Source organism: Hyla sarda, unplaced genomic scaffold (genome assembly GCF_029499605.1).
Source record: "Hyla sarda isolate aHylSar1 unplaced genomic scaffold, aHylSar1.hap1 scaffold_1388, whole genome shotgun sequence".
In the NCBI taxonomy this organism is placed as follows: Eukaryota; Metazoa; Chordata; class Amphibia; order Anura; family Hylidae; genus Hyla; species Hyla sarda.
In genome coordinates, this window is record NW_026608017.1 from 56,595 (window position 1) to 75,256 (window position 18,662).

The window sequence follows — 18,662 nt, forward strand, 5'->3', positions numbered from 1 at the left end:
AATACATAGGCATTTGAGGATAGAACAGGAAGCCCCGAACTCTCCCGATGGCAAAATTTGGGGGCGGATGGCAAAGACCCCCAATACCACCGGGATCCTTACGGAGCTTGACCCAGAACTTCCTCTTGCCGTTCCAGAACCGCACGGAGTTCAAGATTTTGTTTGCGAATCGCACCTCTTCGCAGTATCGCCGAAGAAAAGTGGCTATATCCTCCGTGGTCACATGAGGGCTGTGCATAGCCACCACCAACGGTATATGTTCCTCACCATAGAGGAACTGGAACGAAAGACCGTCGAGTCGATCGTCCCTCTGGTCCGCACCAGACAAGGTTGCATAGATGTTATCGCAACACGCCGTGGCCGTGAAGGTGACGGTATACAGGCCACGGCTTTCCTGGTCATTTAGACACAGGATGTCCTCCCTATTGAGGCGGAAGTAGTCAAGAAGAATCACCTCCGCAATGAAGCGGAGGTTCTTCAACTGACGATGGCTCTCCGACACCTCTATGCGGATGGTATTTCGCATCGACATTTCCCCAGAGGGGAAAGCCCAGGAGAACGGCATCTTCCACACCCAGGGACTAAGCCCCTTCCCCAATAGCAGCAGGGGCTCGGAATCCCGCTATAAAAGCGGAACCCTTACCCAAGGCAGAGGTCGGGGGTACCCTAGGTGCTTCCGAAGCTACAGGTAACGCTCAACGTACCGAAAATGCCTTCTGAGACACAAGGTCCCAGAGACAGGGGGATCGCAACCCGTTGTCTGTGGACTAAGCCCGCTCCCCAATAGCAGCAAGGGGGTGAAGTCCCTCCGTAAGGAGAGACAATCCCCCAAGGCCGAGAAGCGGGGTACCACAGACACCTTCCGACCAGACCAAATGCAGATACTACACTTGATCTTAGCCAAAAGGCCGAGAAGCGATAACCGTGAAAGGGGCGGGCCCAACAAGGTGCCCTTCATGGGCACTATCACTGCTTGCTGTCAGGGAGGCTGCCAGACAATTTTCCATGCACACTCTGGGCTGGGGGGCAGTCAACCACCAGTACACACAGCAGAACCTAAACCCATACCATTATTGCTAAGCAGCAAGACAGGGGCCCATTGCACTCCCACGGGGCCTTTTTAAATGCAATCCATAACCCGGATTTGCCAGGAACCCTTCTTACTCCTCCTACTTGCATGTGACACTGGGCTTAGGATCTGCATAGGAAACACACACACAAGCACACACCTACCTTTGTTGCCTGCAGATGCCTCCTTGGCTGTCCCCAAACGGTATCAAACCAACACCCACGGGAAGCTGTAAGCATAGAGGACATGCCTGCACCCCATTGGACTTACCTGTGTGGGTTAAACCCGGGTTATTTGACAACCTATGGCGGTGATGGTTCTGCTCAGGCAGAGCAGTGCTGATGCTCCTCATAAAGCTGTCGCTGCTGTGAAGGTTCTAGGTGACATCACAAATCCCTATGGTTACATACACAACAAAGCTGGGTTGTTGTTGTTTACACTCTGCAAGGCCTGTGGAAGTGAGTGACATCATAGCACTGTAGTTCTGAGGGTTCTAGATGGATGCAACAATCTCCTGTTGCTTCTATGAAGGCCATAATAGACGACATCACCAAACAGCTCCATAGTCACATACACAGCAAAGGAGAGATGTTGTTTACACCTAGTGATGTCAGTGGTATTGAGTGACATCACAGCACAGTGCTAAGGCTCCTGGGCCTGGACACAGCAGCGGCTGCAATATCTCAACGGAGAATACGTTTATATATATGTGTGTGTGTGCGCGTATATATATATATATATATATATATATATATATATATATATATATATTTCTCCGCCGAAATCACTTTTAAACCCATTTCCACCTTTTTTTCCCTTCTCTTCCTCTTACTTTTTTTTCAAGTTTTTTTACGTTTTTCTCCTTTTCGCCTCTTTTCTGGGCGTATTATTCTTCTTTTTCTTCTTTTTTTTCGTCTAATGCATACCCCATCAGTGCAGCAATGCTTATTCAATACCGCCAGCAGATGGAGACACTGGGGGATAATTTTCTAAGGATTTATACTGATTTTTCCTGTCTGAATTTGTCGCACAGAAAGTTGCAGGCCAAATATGTGTGACATTTCTGCGACTTTAGCTTCTAGAGCATTTTTACAACATTATACATAGGTGCTGAATACATAAAAAGCGACTGTTCAGCGACAGACAAGTCGCATCGGCTGAAAGTAGGCCAGAATGTCAGTCCATGTTGGAGCAGGTTTAGATACAGTCTAAAGTATAGATCTCAAAGTCTGTGCACAGAATTTAGCAAGGGCCTCGCACCTTCTGATGCATCAGGTAGGTGCACAATAGCATAGCCTAACCCTCTGTACTTTGGTCTATATTGATGCGGGACATAGACAGCCAGCTGATGACCAATCCATTAGTGCAATGGATGGCTGGAAGCATTTGTCTTTGCCTTTGCAATACCACAGAAGCAATGCATGGTCAATGTACAGCAATGACACACCTGTGTGAACAGCCAGGAGACCCCCCCCCCCCCCATGTTATGTTACATAGTTACATAGTTAGTACGGTCGAAAAAAGACATATGTCCATCAAGTTCAACCAGGGAATTAAGGGGTAGGGGTGTGGCGCGATATTGGGGAAGGGATGAGATTTTATATTTCTTCATAAGCATTAATCTTATTTTGTCAATTAGGAACATTCAGCACCCACCCGCTATCAAGGCAGCTGCCTATCATGTCATGCCCTACCTGCACAGGTGTGCTGGCTACTCAAATGATCCAATTAAGGAGGCCATTTAGTCAGCAGCAGCAGAAGTCCTGTGCCTGGACGCTCCAACAGCGGCCAGACACAAGCAGAAGCAGAAGCAGCAGAAGCAGCAGCAGCACCACCTTTTGTTTTTTGGCTGCAGCAGCAGCAGCAAGGCCCACAGGGCTGGCTAGCTGGCTAGCCAGCAAGCAGGTAGCAATGAAAGTAGGAATCTTTCTTTTTAACCCTGTAAGGGGGTGGTGCACTGTACCCGAAGATACTGCCATATCGGGTCAATGCATAGGGCGACGGAAGCAAGCTTCGAAATCGGCCCCCATTCTCAAAAATCCATTTAATATATGGTCCCCAGATAGGGGACGTATCAGATATTAAACTGATAAGAACAGATACTACACTTGATCTTAGCCAAAAGGCCGAGAAGCGATAACCGTGAAAGGGGCGGGCCCAACAAGGTGCCCTTCATGGGCACTATCACTGCTTGCTGTCAGGGAGGCTGCCAGACAATTTTCCATGCACACTCTGGGCTGGGGGGCAGTCAACCACCAGTACACACAGCAGAACCTAAACCCATACCATTATTGCTAAGCAGCAAGACAGGGGCCCATTGCACTCCCACGGGGCCTTTTTAAATGCAATCCATAACCCGGATTTGCCAGGAACCCTTCTTACTCCTCCTACTTGCATGTGACACTGGGCTTAGGATCTGCATAGGAAACACACACACAAGCACACACCTACCTTTGTTGCCTGCAGATGCCTCCTTGGCTGTCCCCAAACGGTATCAAACCAACACCCACGGGAAGCTGTAAGCATAGAGGACATGCCTGCACCCCATTGGACTTACCTGTGTGGGTTAAACCCGGGTTATTTGACAACCTATGGTGGTGATGGTTCTGCTCAGGCAGAGCAGTGCTGATGCTCCTCATAAAGCTGTCGCTGCTGTGAAGGTTCTAGGTGACATCACAAATCCCTATGGTTACATACACAACAAAGCTGGGTTGTTGTTGTTTACACTCTACAAGGCCTGTGGAAGTGAGTGACATCATAGCACTGTAGTTCTGAGGGTTCTAGATGGATGCAACAATCTCCTGTTGCTTCTATGAAGGCCATAATAGACGACATCACCAAACAGCTCCATAGTCACATACACAGCAAAGGAGAGATGTTGTTTACACCTAGTGATGTCAGTGGTATTGAGTGACATCACAGCACAGTGCTAAGGCTCCTGGGCCTGGACACAGCAGCGGCTGCAATATCTCAACGGAGAATACGTTTATATATATGTGTGTGTGTGCGCGTATATATATATATATATATATATATATATATATATTTCTCCGCCAAAATCACTTTTAAACCCATTTCCACCTTTTTTTCCCTTCTCTTCCTCTTACTTTTTTTTCAAGTTTTTTTACGTTTTTCTCCTTTTCGCCTCTTTTCTGGGCGTATTATTCTTCTTTTTCTTCTTTTTTTTCGTCTAATGCATACCCCATCAGTGCAGCAATGCTTATTCAATACCGCCAGCAGATGGAGACACTGGGGGATAATTTTCTAAGGATTTATACTGATTTTTCCTGTCTGAATTTGTCGCACAGAAAGTTGCAGGCCAGATATGTGTGACATTTCTGCGACTTTAGCTTCTAGAGCATTTTTACAACATTATACATAGGTGCTGAATACATAAAAAGCGACTGTTCAGCGACAGACAAGTCGCATCGGCTGAAAGTAGGCCAGAATGTCAGTCCATGTTGGAGCAGGTTTAGATACAGTCTAAAGTATAGATCTCAAAGTCTGTGCACAGAATTTAGCAAGGGCCTCGCACCTTCTGATGCATCAGGTAGGTGCACAATAGCATAGCCTAACCCTCTGTACTTTGGTCTATATTGATGCGGGACATAGACAGCCAGCTGATGACCAATCCATTAGTGCAATGGATGGCTGGAAGCATTTGTCTTTGCCTTTGCAATACCACAGAAGCAATGCATGGTCAATGTACAGCAATGACACACCTGTGTGAACAGCCAGGAGACCCCCCCCCCCCCCCATGTTATGTTACATAGTTACATAGTTAGTACGGTCGAAAAAAGACATATGTCCATCAAGTTCAACCAGGGAATTAAGGGGTAGGGGTGTGGCGCGATATTGGGGAAGCGATGAGATTTTATATTTCTTCATAAGCATTAATCTTATTTTGTCAATTAGGAACATTCAGCACCCACCCGCTATCAAGGCAGCTGCCTATCATGTCATGCCCTACCTGCACAGGTGTGCTGGCTACTCAAATGATCCAATTAAGGAGGCCATTTAGTCAGCAGCAGCAGAAGTCCTGTGCCTGGACGCTCCAACAGCGGCCAGACACAAGCAGAAGCAGAAGCAGCAGAAGCAGCAGCAGCACCACCTTTTGTTTTTTGGCTGCAGCAGCAGCAAGGCCCACAGGGCTGGCTAGCTGGCTAGCCAGCAAGCAAGCAGGTAGCAATGAAAGTAGGAATCTTTCTTTTTAACCCTGTAAGGGGGTGGTGCACTGTACCCGAAGATACTGTCATATCGGGTCAATGCATAGGGCGACGGAAGCAAGCTTCGAAATCGGCCCCCGTTCTCAAAAATCCATTTAATATATGGTCCCCAGATAGGGGACGTATCAGATATTAAACTGATAAGAACAGATACTACACTTGATCTTAGCCAAAAGGCCGAGAAGCGATAACCGTGAAAGGGGCGGGCCCAACAAGGTGCCCTTCATGGGCACTATCACTGCTTGCTGTCAGGGAGGCTGCCAGACAATTTTCCATGCACACTCTGGGCTGGGGGGCAGTCAACCACCAGTACACACAGCAGAACCTAAACCCATACCATTATTGCTAAGCAGCAAGACAGGGGCCCATTGCACTCCCACGGGGCCTTTTTAAATGCAATCCATAACCCGGATTTGCCAGGAACCCTTCTTACTCCTCCTACTTGCATGTGACACTGGGCTTAGGATCTGCATAGGAAACACACACACAAGCACACACCTACCTTTGTTGCCTGCAGATGCCTCCTTGGCTGTCCCCAAACGGTATCAAACCAACACCCACGGGAAGCTGTAAGCATAGAGGACATGCCTGCACCCCATTGGACTTACCTGTGTGGGTTAAACCCGGGTTATTTGACAACCTATGGCGGTGATGGTTCTGCTCAGGCAGAGCAGTGCTGATGCTCCTCATAAAGCTGTCGCTGCTGTGAAGGTTCTAGGTGACATCACAAATCCCTATGGTTACATACACAACAAAGCTGGGTTGTTGTTGTTTACACTCTGCAAGGCCTGTGGAAGTGAGTGACATCATAGCACTGTAGTTCTGAGGGTTCTAGATGGATGCAACAATCTCCTGTTGCTTCTATGAAGGCCATAATAGACGACATCACCAAACAGCTCCATAGTCACATACACAGCAAAGGAGAGATGTTGTTTACACCTAGTGATGTCAGTGGTATTGAGTGACATCACAGCACAGTGCTAAGGCTCCTGGGCCTGGACACAGCAGCGGCTGCAATATCTCAACGGAGAATACGTTTATATATATGTGTGTGTGTGCGCGTATATATATATATATATATATATATATATATATATATATATATTTCTCCGCCGAAATCACTTTTAAACCCATTTCCACCTTTTTTTCCCTTCTCTTCCTCTTACTTTTTTTTCACGTTTTTTTACGTTTTTCTCCTTTTCGCCTCTTTTCTGGGCGTATTATTCTTCTTTTTCTTCTTTTTTTTCGTCTAATGCATACCCCATCAGTGCAGCAATGCTTATTCAATACCGCCAGCAGATGGAGACACTGGGGGATAATTTTCTAAGGATTTATACTGATTTTTCCTGTCTGAATTTGTCGCACAGAAAGTTGCAGGCCAAATATGTGTGACATTTCTGCGACTTTAGCTTCTAGAGCATTTTTACAACATTATACATAGGTGCTGAATACATAAAAAGCGACTGTTCAGCGACAGACAAGTCGCATCGGCTGAAAGTAGGCCAGAATGTCAGTCCATGTTGGAGCAGGTTTAGATACAGTCTAAAGTATAGATCTCAAAGTCTGTGCACAGAATTTAGCAAGGGCCTCGCACCTTCTGATGCATCAGGTAGGTGCACAATAGCATAGCCTAACCCTCTGTACTTTGGTCTATATTGATGCGGGACATAGACAGCCAGCTGATGACCAATCCATTAGTGCAATGGATGGCTGGAAGCATTTGTCTTTGCCTTTGCAATACCACAGAAGCAATGCATGGTCAATGTACAGCAATGACACACCTGTGTGAACAGCCAGGAGACCCCCCCCCCCCCATGTTATGTTACATAGTTACATAGTTAGTACGGTCGAAAAAAGACATATGTCCATCAAGTTCAACCAGGGAATTAAGGGGTAGGGGTGTGGCGCGATATTGGGGAAGGGATGAGATTTTATATTTCTTCATAAGCATTAATCTTATTTTGTCAATTAGGAACATTCAGCACCCACCCGCTATCAAGGCAGCTGCCTATCATGTCATGCCCTACCTGCACAGGTGTGCTGGCTACTCAAATGATCCAATTAAGGAGGCCATTTAGTCAGCAGCAGCAGAAGTCCTGTGCCTGGACGCTCAAACAGCGGCCAGACACAAGCAGAAGCAGAAGCAGCAGAAGCAGCAGCAGCACCACCTTTTGTTTTTTGGCTGCAGCAGCAGCAAGGCCCACAGGGCTGGCTAGCTGGCTAGCCAGCAAGCAGGTAGCAATGAAAGTAGGAATCTTTCTTTTTAACCCTGTAAGGGGGTGGTGCACTGTACCCGAAGATACTGTCATATCGGGTCAATGCATAGGGCGACGGAAGCAAGCTTCGAAATCGGCCCCCGTTCTCAAAAATCCATTTAATATATGGTCCCCAGATAGGGGACGTATCAGATATTAAACTGATAAGAACAGATACTACACTTGATCTTAGCCAAAAGGCCGAGAAGCGATAACCGTGAAAGGGGCGGGCCCAACAAGGTGCCCTTCATGGGCACTATCACTGCTTGCTGTCAGGGAGGCTGCCAGACAATTTTCCATGCACACTCTGGGCTGGGGGGCAGTCAACCACCAGTACACACAGCAGAACCTAAACCCATACCATTATTGCTAAGCAGCAAGACAGGGGCCCATTGCACTCCCACGGGGCCTTTTTAAATGCAATCCATAACCCGGATTTGCCAGGAACCCTTCTTACTCCTCCTACTTGCATGTGACACTGGGCTTAGGATCTGCATAGGAAACACACACACAAGCACACACCTACCTTTGTTGCCTGCAGATGCCTCCTTGGCTGTCCCCAAACGGTATCAAACCAACACCCACGGGAAGCTGTAAGCATAGAGGACATGCCTGCACCCCATTGGACTTACCTGTGTGGGTTAAACCCGGGTTATTTGACAACCTATGGCGGTGATGGTTCTGCTCAGGCAGAGCAGTGCTGATGCTCCTCATAAAGCTGTCGCTGCTGTGAAGGTTCTAGGTGACATCACAAATCCCTATGGTTACATACACAACAAAGCTGGGTTGTTGTTGTTTACACTCTGCAAGGCCTGTGGAAGTGAGTGACATCATAGCACTGTAGTTCTGAGGGTTCTAGATGGATGCAACAATCTCCTGTTGCTTCTATGAAGGCCATAATAGACGACATCACCAAACAGCTCCATAGTCACATACACAGCAAAGGAGAGATGTTGTTTACACCTAGTGATGTCAGTGGTATTGAGTGACATCACAGCACAGTGCTAAGGCTCCTGGGCCTGGACACAGCAGCGGCTGCAATATCTCAACGGAGAATACGTTTATATATATGTGTGTGTGTGCGCGTATATATATATATATATATATATATATATATATATATATATATTTCTCCGCCGAAATCACTTTTAAACCCATTTCCACCTTTTTTTCCCTTCTCTTCCTCTTACTTTTTTTTCACGTTTTTTTTACGTTTTTCTCCTTTTCGCCTCTTTTCTGGGCGTATTATTCTTCTTTTTCTTCTTTTTTTTCGTCTAATGCATACCCCATCAGTGCAGCAATGCTTATTCAATACCGCCAGCAGATGGAGACACTGGGGGATAATTTTCTAAGGATTTATACTGATTTTTCCTGTCTGAATTTGTCGCACAGAAAGTTGCAGGCCAAATATGTGTGACATTTCTGCGACTTTAGCTTCTAGAGCATTTTTACAACATTATACATAGGTGCTGAATACATAAAAAGCGACTGTTCAGCGACAGACAAGTCGCATCGGCTGAAAGTAGGCCAGAATGTCAGTCCATGTTGGAGCAGGTTTAGATACAGTCTAAAGTATAGATCTCAAAGTCTGTGCACAGAATTTAGCAAGGGCCTCGCACCTTCTGATGCATCAGGTAGGTGCACAATAGCATAGCCTAACCCTCTGTACTTTGGTCTATATTGATGCGGGACATAGACAGCCAGCTGATGACCAATCCATTAGTGCAATGGATGGCTGGAAGCATTTGTCTTTGCCTTTGCAATACCACAGAAGCAATGCATGGTCAATGTACAGCAATGACACACCTGTGTGAACAGCCAGGAGACCCCCCCCCCCCATGTTATGTTACATAGTTACATAGTTAGTACGGTCGAAAAAAGACATATGTCCATCAAGTTCAACCAGGGAATTAAGGGGTAGGGGTGTGGCGCGATATTGGGGAAGGGATGAGATTTTATATTTCTTCATAAGCATTAATCTTATTTTGTCAATTAGGAACATTCAGCACCCACCCGCTATCAAGGCAGCTGCCTATCATGTCATGCCCTACCTGCACAGGTGTGCTGGCTACTCAAATGATCCAATTAAGGAGGCCATTTAGTCAGCAGCAGCAGAAGTCCTGTGCCTGGACGCTCCAACAGCGGCCAGACACAAGCAGAAGCAGAAGCAGCAGAAGCAGCAGCAGCACCACCTTTTGTTTTTTGGCTGCAGCAGCAGCAAGGCCCACAGGGCTGGCTAGCTGGCTAGCCAGCAAGCAGGTAGCAATGAAAGTAGGAATCTTTCTTTTTAACCCTGTAAGGGGGTGGTGCACTGTACCCGAAGATACTGCCATATCGGGTCAATGCATAGGGCGACGGAAGCAAGCTTCGAAATCGGCCCCCGTTCTCAAAAATCCATTTAATATATGGTCCCCAGATAGGGGACGTATCAGATATTAAACTGATAAGAACAGATACTACACTTGATCTTAGCCAAAAGGCCGAGAAGAGATAACCGTGAAAGGGGCGGGCCCAACAAGGTGCCCTTCATGGGCACTATCACTGCTTGCTGTCAGGGAGGCTGCCAGACAATTTTCCATGCACACTCTGGGCTGGGGGGCAGTCAACCACCAGTACACACAGCAGAACCTAAACCCATACCATTATTGCTAAGCAGCAAGACAGGGGCCCATTGCACTCCCACGGGGCCTTTTTAAATGCAATCCATAACCCGGATTTGCCAGGAACCCTTCTTACTCCTCCTACTTGCATGTGACACTGGGCTTAGGATCTGCATAGGAAACACACACACAAGCACACACCTACCTTTGTTGCCTGCAGATGCCTCCTTGGCTGTCCCCAAACGGTATCAAACCAACACCCACGGGAAGCTGTAAGCATAGAGGACATGCCTGCACCCCATTGGACTTACCTGTGTGGGTTAAACCCGGGTTATTTGACAACCTATGGCGGTGATGGTTCTGCTCAGGCAGAGCAGTGCTGATGCTCCTCATAAAGCTGTCGCTGCTGTGAAGGTTCTAGGTGACATCACAAATCCCTATGGTTACATACACAACAAAGCTGGGTTGTTGTTGTTTACACTCTGCAAGGCCTGTGGAAGTGAGTGACATCATAGCACTGTAGTTCTGAGGGTTCTAGATGGATGCAACAATCTCCTGTTGCTTCTATGAAGGCCATAATAGACGACATCACCAAACAGCTCCATAGTCACATACACAGCAAAGGAGAGATGTTGTTTACACCTAGTGATGTCAGTGGTATTGAGTGACATCACAGCACAGTGCTAAGGCTCCTGGGCCTGGACACAGCAGCGGCTGCAATATCTCAACGGAGAATACGTTTATATATATATGTGTGTGTGTGCGCGTATATATATATATATATATATATATATATATATATATATATATTTCTCCGCCGAAATCACTTTTAAACCCATTTCCACCTTTTTTTCCCTTCTCTTCCTCTTACTTTTTTTTCACGTTTTTTTACGTTTTTCTCCTTTTCGCCTCTTTTCTGGGCGTATTATTCTTCTTTTTCTTCTTTTTTTTCGTCTAATGCATACCCCATCAGTGCAGCAATGCTTATTCAATACCGCCAGCAGATGGAGACACTGGGGGATAATTTTCTAAGGATTTATACTGATTTTTCCTGTCTGAATTTGTCGCACAGAAAGTTGCAGGCCAAATATGTGTGACATTTCTGCGACTTTAGCTTCTAGAGCATTTTTACAACATTATACATAGGTGCTGAATACATAAAAAGCGACTGTTCAGCGACAGACAAGTCGCATCGGCTGAAAGTAGGCCAGAATGTCAGTCCATGTTGGAGCAGGTTTAGATACAGTCTAAAGTATAGATCTCAAAGTCTGTGCACAGAATTTAGCAAGGGCCTCGCACCTTCTGATGCATCAGGTAGGTGCACAATAGCATAGCCTAACCCTCTGTACTTTGGTCTATATTGATGCGGGACATAGACAGCCAGCTGATGACCAATCCATTAGTGCAATGGATGGCTGGAAGCATTTGTCTTTGCCTTTGCAATACCACAGAAGCAATGCATGGTCAATGTACAGCAATGACACACCTGTGTGAACAGCCAGGAGACCCCCCCCCCCATGTTATGTTACATAGTTACATAGTTAGTACGGTCGAAAAAAGACATATGTCCATCAAGTTCAACCAGGGAATTAAGGGGTAGGGGTGTGGCGCGATATTGGGGAGGGGATGAGATTTTATATTTCTTCATAAGCATTAATCTTATTTTGTCAATTAGGAACATTCAGCACCCACCCGCTATCAAGGCAGCTGCCTATCATGTCATGCCCTACCTGCACAGGTGTGCTGGCTACTCAAATGATCCAATTAAGGAGGCCATTTAGTCAGCAGCAGCAGAAGTCCTGTGCCTGGACGCTCCAACAGCGGCCAGACACAAGCAGAAGCAGAAGCAGCAGCAGCACCACCTTTTGTTTTTTGGCTGCAGCAGCAGCAAGGCCCACAGGGCTGGCTAGCTGGCTAGCCAGCAAGCAGGTAGCAATGAAAGTAGGAATCTTTCTTTTTAACCCTGTAAGGGGGTGGTGCACTGTACCCGAAGATACTGCCATATCGGGTCAATGCATAGGGCGACGGAAGCAAGCTTCGAAATCGGCCCCCGTTCTCAAAAATCCATTTAATATATGGTCCCCAGATAGGGGACGTATCAGATATTAAACTGATAAGAACAGATACTACACTTGATCTTAGCCAAAAGGCCGAGAAGCGATAACCGTGAAAGGGGCGGGCCCAACAAGGTGCCCTTCATGGGCACTATCACTGCTTGCTGTCAGGGAGGCTGCCAGACAATTTTCCATGCACACTCTGGGCTGGGGGGCAGTCAACCACCAGTACACACAGCAGAACCTAAACCCATACCATTATTGCTAAGCAGCAAGACAGGGGCCCATTGCACTCCCACGGGGCCTTTTTAAATGCAATCCATAACCCGGATTTGCCAGGAACCCTTCTTACTCCTCCTACTTGCATGTGACACTGGGCTTAGGATCTGCATAGGAAACACACACACAAGCACACACCTACCTTTGTTGCCTGCAGATGCCTCCTTGGCTGTCCCCAAACGGTATCAAACCAACACCCACGGGAAGCTGTAAGCATAGAGGACATGCCTGCACCCCATTGGACTTACCTGTGTGGGTTAAACCCGGGTTATTTGACAACCTATGGCGGTGATGGTTCTGCTCAGGCAGAGCAGTGCTGATGCTCCTCATAAAGCTGTCGCTGCTGTGAAGGTTCTAGGTGACATCACAAATCCCTATGGTTACATACACAACAAAGCTGGGTTGTTGTTGTTTACACTCTGCAAGGCCTGTGGAAGTGAGTGACATCATAGCACTGTAGTTCTGAGGGTTCTAGATGGATGCAACAATCTCCTGTTGCTTCTATGAAGGCCATAATAGACGACATCACCAAACAGCTCCATAGTCACATACACAGCAAAGGAGAGATGTTGTTTACACCTAGTGATGTCACTGGTTTTGAGTGACATCACAGCACAGTGCTAAGGCTCCTGGGCCTGGACACAGCAGCGGCTGCAATATCTCAACGGAGAATACGTTTATATATATGTGTGTGTGTGCGCGTATATATATATATATATATATATATATATATATATATATATATTTCTCCGCCGAAATCACTTTTAAACCCATTTCCACCTTTTTTTCCCTTCTCTTCCTCTTACTTTTTTTTCACGTTTTTTTACATTTTTCTCCTTTTCGCCTCTTTTCTGGGCGTATTATTCTTCTTTTTCTTCTTTTTTTTCGTCTAATGCATACCCCATCAGTGCAGCAATGCTTATTCAATACCGCCAGCAGATGGAGACACTGGGGGATAATTTTCTAAGGATTTATACTGATTTTTCCTGTCTGAATTTGTCGCACAGAAAGTTGCAGGCCAAATATGTGTGACATTTCTGCGACTTTAGCTTCTAGAGCATTTTTACAACATTATACATAGGTGCTGAATACATAAAAAGCGACTGTTCAGCGACAGACAAGTCGCATCGGCTGAAAGTAGGCCAGAATGTCAGTCCATGTTGGAGCAGGTTTAGATACAGTCTAAAGTATAGATCTCAAAGTCTGTGCACAGAATTTAGCAAGGGCCTCGCACCTTCTGATGCATCAGGTAGGTGCACAATAGCATAGCCTAACCCTCTGTACTTTGGTCTATATTGATGCGGGACATAGACAGCCAGCTGATGACCAATCCATTAGTGCAATGGATGGCTGGAAGCATTTGTCTTTGCCTTTGCAATACCACAGAAGCAATGCATGGTCAATGTACAGCAATGACACACCTGTGTGAACAGCCAGGAGACCCCCCCCCCCCCCCCATGTTATGTTACATAGTTACATAGTTAGTACGGTCGAAAAAAGACATATGTCCATCAAGTTCAACCAGGGAATTAAGGGGTAGGGGTGTGGCGCGATATTGGGGAAGGGATGAGATTTTATATTTCTTCATAAGCATTAATCTTATTTTGTCAATTAGGAACATTCAGCACCCACCCGCTATCAAGGCAGCTGCCTATCATGTCATGCCCTACCTGCACAGGTGTGCTGGCTACTCAAATGATCCAATTAAGGAGGCCATTTAGTCAGCAGCAGCAGAAGTCCTGTGCCTGGACGCTCCAACAGCGGCCAGACACAAGCAGAAGCAGAAGCAGCAGAAGCAGCAGCAGCACCACCTTTTGTTTTTTGGCTGCAGCAGCAGCAGCAAGGCCCACAGGGCTGGCTAGCTGGCTAGCCAGCAAGCAGGTAGCAATGAAAGTAGGAATCTTTCTTTTTAACCCTGTAAGGGGGTGGTGCACTGTACCCGAAGATACTGCCATATCGGGTCAATGCATAGGGCGACGGAAGCAAGCTTCGAAATCGGCCCCCGTTCTCAAAAATCCATTTAATATATGGTCCCCAGATAGGGGACGTATCAGATATTAAACTGATAAGAACAGATACTACACTTGATCTTAGCCAAAAGGCCGAGAAGCGATAACCGTGAAAGGGGCGGGCCCAACAAGGTGCCCTTCATGGGCACTATCACTGCTTGCTGTCAGGGAGGCTGCCAGACAATTTTCCATGCACACTCTGGGCTGGGGGGCAGTCAACCACCAGTACACACAGCAGAACCTAAACCCATACCATTATTGCTAAGCAGCAAGACAGGGGCCCATTGCACTCCCACGGGGCCTTTTTAAATGCAATCCATAACCCGGATTTGCCAGGAACCCTTCTTACTCCTCCTACTTGCATGTGACACTGGGCTTAGGATCTGCATAGGAAACACACACACAAGCACACACCTACCTTTGTTGCCTGCAGATGCCTCCTTGGCTGTCCCCAAACGGTATCAAACCAACACCCACGGGAAGCTGTAAGCATAGAGGACATGCCTGCACCCCATTGGACTTACCTGTGTGGGTTAAACCCGGGTTATTTGACAACCTATGGCGGTGATGGTTCTGCTCAGGCAGAGCAGTGCTGATGCTCCTCATAAAGCTGTCGCTGCTGTGAAGGTTCTAGGTGACATCACAAATCCCTATGGTTACATACACAACAAAGCTGGGTTGTTGTTGTTTACACTCTGCAAGGCCTGTGGAAGTGAGTGACATCATAGCACTGTAGTTCTGAGGGTTCTAGATGGATGCAACAATCTCCTGTTGCTTCTATGAAGGCCATAATAGACGACATCACCAAACAGCTCCATAGTCACATACACAGCAAAGGAGAGATGTTGTTTACACCTAGTGATGTCAGTGGTATTGAGTGACATCACAGCACAGTGCTAAGGCTCCTGGGCCTGGACACAGCAGCGGCTGCAATATCTCAACGGAGAATACGTTTATATATATGTGTGTGTGTGCGCGTATATATATATATATATATATATATATATATATATATATATATTTCTCCGCCGAAATCACTTTTAAACCCATTTCCACCTTTTTTTCCCTTCTCTTCCTCTTACTTTTTTTTCACGTTTTTTTACGTTTTTCTCCTTTTCGCCTCTTTTCTGGGCGTATTATTCTTCTTTTTCTTCTTTTTTTTCGTCTAATGCATACCCCATCAGTGCAGCAATGCTTATTCAATACCGCCAGCAGATGGAGACACTGGGGGATAATTTTCTAAGGATTTATACTGATTTTTCCTGTCTGAATTTGTCGCACAGAAAGTTGCAGGCCAAATATGTGTGACATTTCTGCGACTTTAGCTTCTAGAGCATTTTTACAACATTATACATAGGTGCTGAATACATAAAAAGCGACTGTTCAGCGACAGACAAGTCGCATCGGCTGAAAGTAGGCCAGAATGTCAGTCCATGTTGGAGCAGGTTTAGATACAGTCTAAAGTATAGATCTCAAAGTCTGTGCACAGAATTTAGCAAGGGCCTCGCACCTTCTGATGCATCAGGTAGGTGCACAATAGCATAGCCTAACCCTCTGTACTTTGGTCTATATTGATGCGGGACATAGATAGCCAGCTGATGACCAATCCATTAGTGCAATGGATGGCTGGAAGCATTTGTCTTTGCCTTTGCAATACCACAGAAGCAATGCATGGTCAATGTACAGCAATGACACACCTGTGTGAACAGCCAGGAGACCCCCCCCCCCATGTTATGTTACATAGTTACATAGTTAGTACGGTCGAAAAAAGACATATGTCCATCAAGTTCAACCAGGGAATTAAGGGGTAGGGGTGTGGCGCGATATTGGGGAAGGGATGAGATTTTATATTTCTTCATAAGCATTAATCTTATTTTGTCAATTAGGAACATTCAGCACCCACCCGCTATCAAGGCAGCTGCCTATCATGTCATGCCCTACCTGCACAGGTGTGCTGGCTACTCAAATGATCCAATTAAGGAGGCCATTTAGTCAGCAGCAGCAGAAGTCCTGTGCCTGGACGCTCCAACAGCGGCCAGACACAAGCAGAAGCAGAAGCAGCAGAAGCAGCAGCAGCACCACCTTTTGTTTTTTGGCTGCAGCAGCAGCAGCAAGGCCCACAGGGCTGGCTAGCTGGCTAGCCAGCAAGCAGGTAGCAATGAAAGTAGGAATCTTTCTTTTTAACCCTGTAAGGGGGTGGTGCACTGTACCCGAAGATACTGCCATATCGGGTCAATGCATAGGGCGACGGAAGCAAGCTTCGAAATCGGCCCCCGTTCTCAAAAATCCATTTAATATATGGTCCCCAGATAGGGGACGTATCAGATATTAAACTGATAAGAACAGATACTACACTTGATCTTAGCCAAAAGGCCGAGAAGCGATAACCGTGAAAGGGGCGGGCCCAACAAGGTGCCCTTCATGGGCACTATCACTGCTTGCTGTCAGGGAGGCTGCCAGACAATTTTCCATGCACACTCTGGGCTGGGGGGCAGTCAACCACCAGTACACACAGCAGAACCTAAAGCCATACCATTATTGCTAAGCAGCAAGACAGGGGCCCATTGCACTCCCACGGGGCCTTTTTAAATGCAATCCATAACCCGGATTTGCCAGGAACCCTTCTTACTCCTCCTACTTGCATGTGACACTGGGCTTAGGATCTGCATAGGAAACACACACACAAGCACACACCTACCTTTGTTGCCTGCAGATGCCTCCTTGGCTGTCCCCAAACGGTATCAAACCAACACCCACGGGAAGCTGTAAGCATAGAGGACATGCCTGCACCCCATTGGACTTACCTGTGTGGGTTAAACCCGGGTTATTTGACAACCTATGGCGGTGATGGTTCTGCTCAGGCAGAGCAGTGCTGATGCTCCTCATAAAGCTGTCGCTGCTGTGAAGGTTCTAGGTGACATCACAAATCCCTATGGTTACATACACAACAAAGCTGGGTTGTTGTTGTTTACACTCTGCAAGGCCTGTGGAAGTGAGTGACATCATAGCACTGTAGTTCTGAGGGTTCTAGATGGATGCAACAATCTCCTGTTGCTTCTATGAAGGCCATAATAGACGACATCACCAAACAGCTCCATAGTCACATACACAGCAAAGGAGAGATGTTGTTTACACCTAGTGATGTCAGTGGTATTGAGTGACATCACAGCACAGTGCTAAGGCTCCTGGGCCTGGACACAGCAGCGGCTGCAATATCTCAACGGAGAATACGTTTATATATATGTGTGTGTGTGCGCGTATATATATATATATATATATATATATATATATATATATATATATATTTCTCCGCCGAAATCACTTTTAAACCCATTTCCACCTTTTTTTCCCTTCTCTTCCTCTTACTTTTTTTTCACGTTTTTTTACGTTTTTCTCCTTTTCGCCTCTTTTCTGGGCGTATTATTCTTCTTTTTCTTCTTTTTTTTCGTCTAATGCATACCCCATCAGTGCAGCAATGCTTATTCAATACCGCCAGCAGATGGAGACACTGGGGGATAATTTTCTAAGGATTTATACTGATTTTTCCTGTCTGAATTTGTCGCACAGAAAGTTGCAGGCCAAATATGTGTGACATTTCTGCGACTTTAGCTTCTAGAGCATTTTTACAACATTATACATAGGTGCTGAATACATAAAAAGCGACTGTTCAGCGACAGACAAGTCGCATCGGCTGAAAGTAGGCCAGAATGTCAGTCCATGTTGGAGCAGGTTTAGATACAGTCTAAAGTATAGATCTCAAAGTCTGTGCACAGAATTTAGCAAGGGCCTCGCACCTTCTGATGCATCAGGTAGGTGCACAATAGCATAGCCTAACCCTCTGTACTTTGGTCTATATTGATGCGGGACATAGATAGCCAGCTGATGACCAATCCATTAGTGCAATGGATGGCTGGAAGCATTTGTCTTTGCCTTTGCAATACCACAGAAGCAATGCATGGTCAATGTACAGCAATGACACACCTGTGTGAACAGCCAGGAGACCCCCCCCCCCATGTTATGTTACATAGTTACATAGTTAGTACGGTCGAAAAAAGACATATGTCCATCAAGTTCAACCAGGGAATTAAGGGGTAGGGGTGTGGCGCGATATTGGGGAAGGGATGAGATTTTATATTTCTTCATAAGCATTAATCTTATTTTGTCAATTAG

The 18,662-nt window shown here is 46.3% G+C and overlaps 7 non-coding genes and 1 pseudogene across 7 annotated transcripts; all 8 read right to left on the bottom strand.

The window, feature by feature from the left end:
• Positions 1-702: 702 nt before the first annotated feature.
• On the bottom strand, positions 703-920 carry LOC130306715 (U2 spliceosomal RNA; annotated as a pseudogene).
• Positions 921-3,016: 2,096 nt separating this feature from the next.
• Positions 3,017-3,207, bottom strand: LOC130306696 (U2 spliceosomal RNA). Its single transcript, XR_008856021.1, has one exon. It is a non-coding gene; the product is annotated as a U2 spliceosomal RNA (small nuclear RNA).
• A 2,086-nt stretch (positions 3,208-5,293) lies between these two features.
• Positions 5,294-5,484, bottom strand: LOC130306704 (U2 spliceosomal RNA). Its single transcript, XR_008856030.1, has one exon. It is a non-coding gene; the product is annotated as a U2 spliceosomal RNA (small nuclear RNA).
• Positions 5,485-7,572: 2,088 nt separating this feature from the next.
• LOC130306705 (U2 spliceosomal RNA) lies at positions 7,573-7,763 on the bottom strand. The gene has a single exon (XR_008856031.1). It is a non-coding gene; the product is annotated as a U2 spliceosomal RNA (small nuclear RNA).
• Positions 7,764-9,851: 2,088 nt separating this feature from the next.
• LOC130306703 (U2 spliceosomal RNA) lies at positions 9,852-10,042 on the bottom strand. The gene has a single exon (XR_008856029.1). It is a non-coding gene; the product is annotated as a U2 spliceosomal RNA (small nuclear RNA).
• A 2,079-nt stretch (positions 10,043-12,121) lies between these two features.
• Positions 12,122-12,312, bottom strand: LOC130306695 (U2 spliceosomal RNA). Its single transcript, XR_008856020.1, has one exon. It is a non-coding gene; the product is annotated as a U2 spliceosomal RNA (small nuclear RNA).
• A 2,094-nt stretch (positions 12,313-14,406) lies between these two features.
• On the bottom strand, positions 14,407-14,597 carry LOC130306697 (U2 spliceosomal RNA). Its single transcript, XR_008856022.1, has one exon. It is a non-coding gene; the product is annotated as a U2 spliceosomal RNA (small nuclear RNA).
• Positions 14,598-16,686: 2,089 nt separating this feature from the next.
• LOC130306698 (U2 spliceosomal RNA) lies at positions 16,687-16,877 on the bottom strand. Its single transcript, XR_008856024.1, has one exon. It is a non-coding gene; the product is annotated as a U2 spliceosomal RNA (small nuclear RNA).
• Between the last annotated feature and the right edge of the window lie 1,785 nt (positions 16,878-18,662).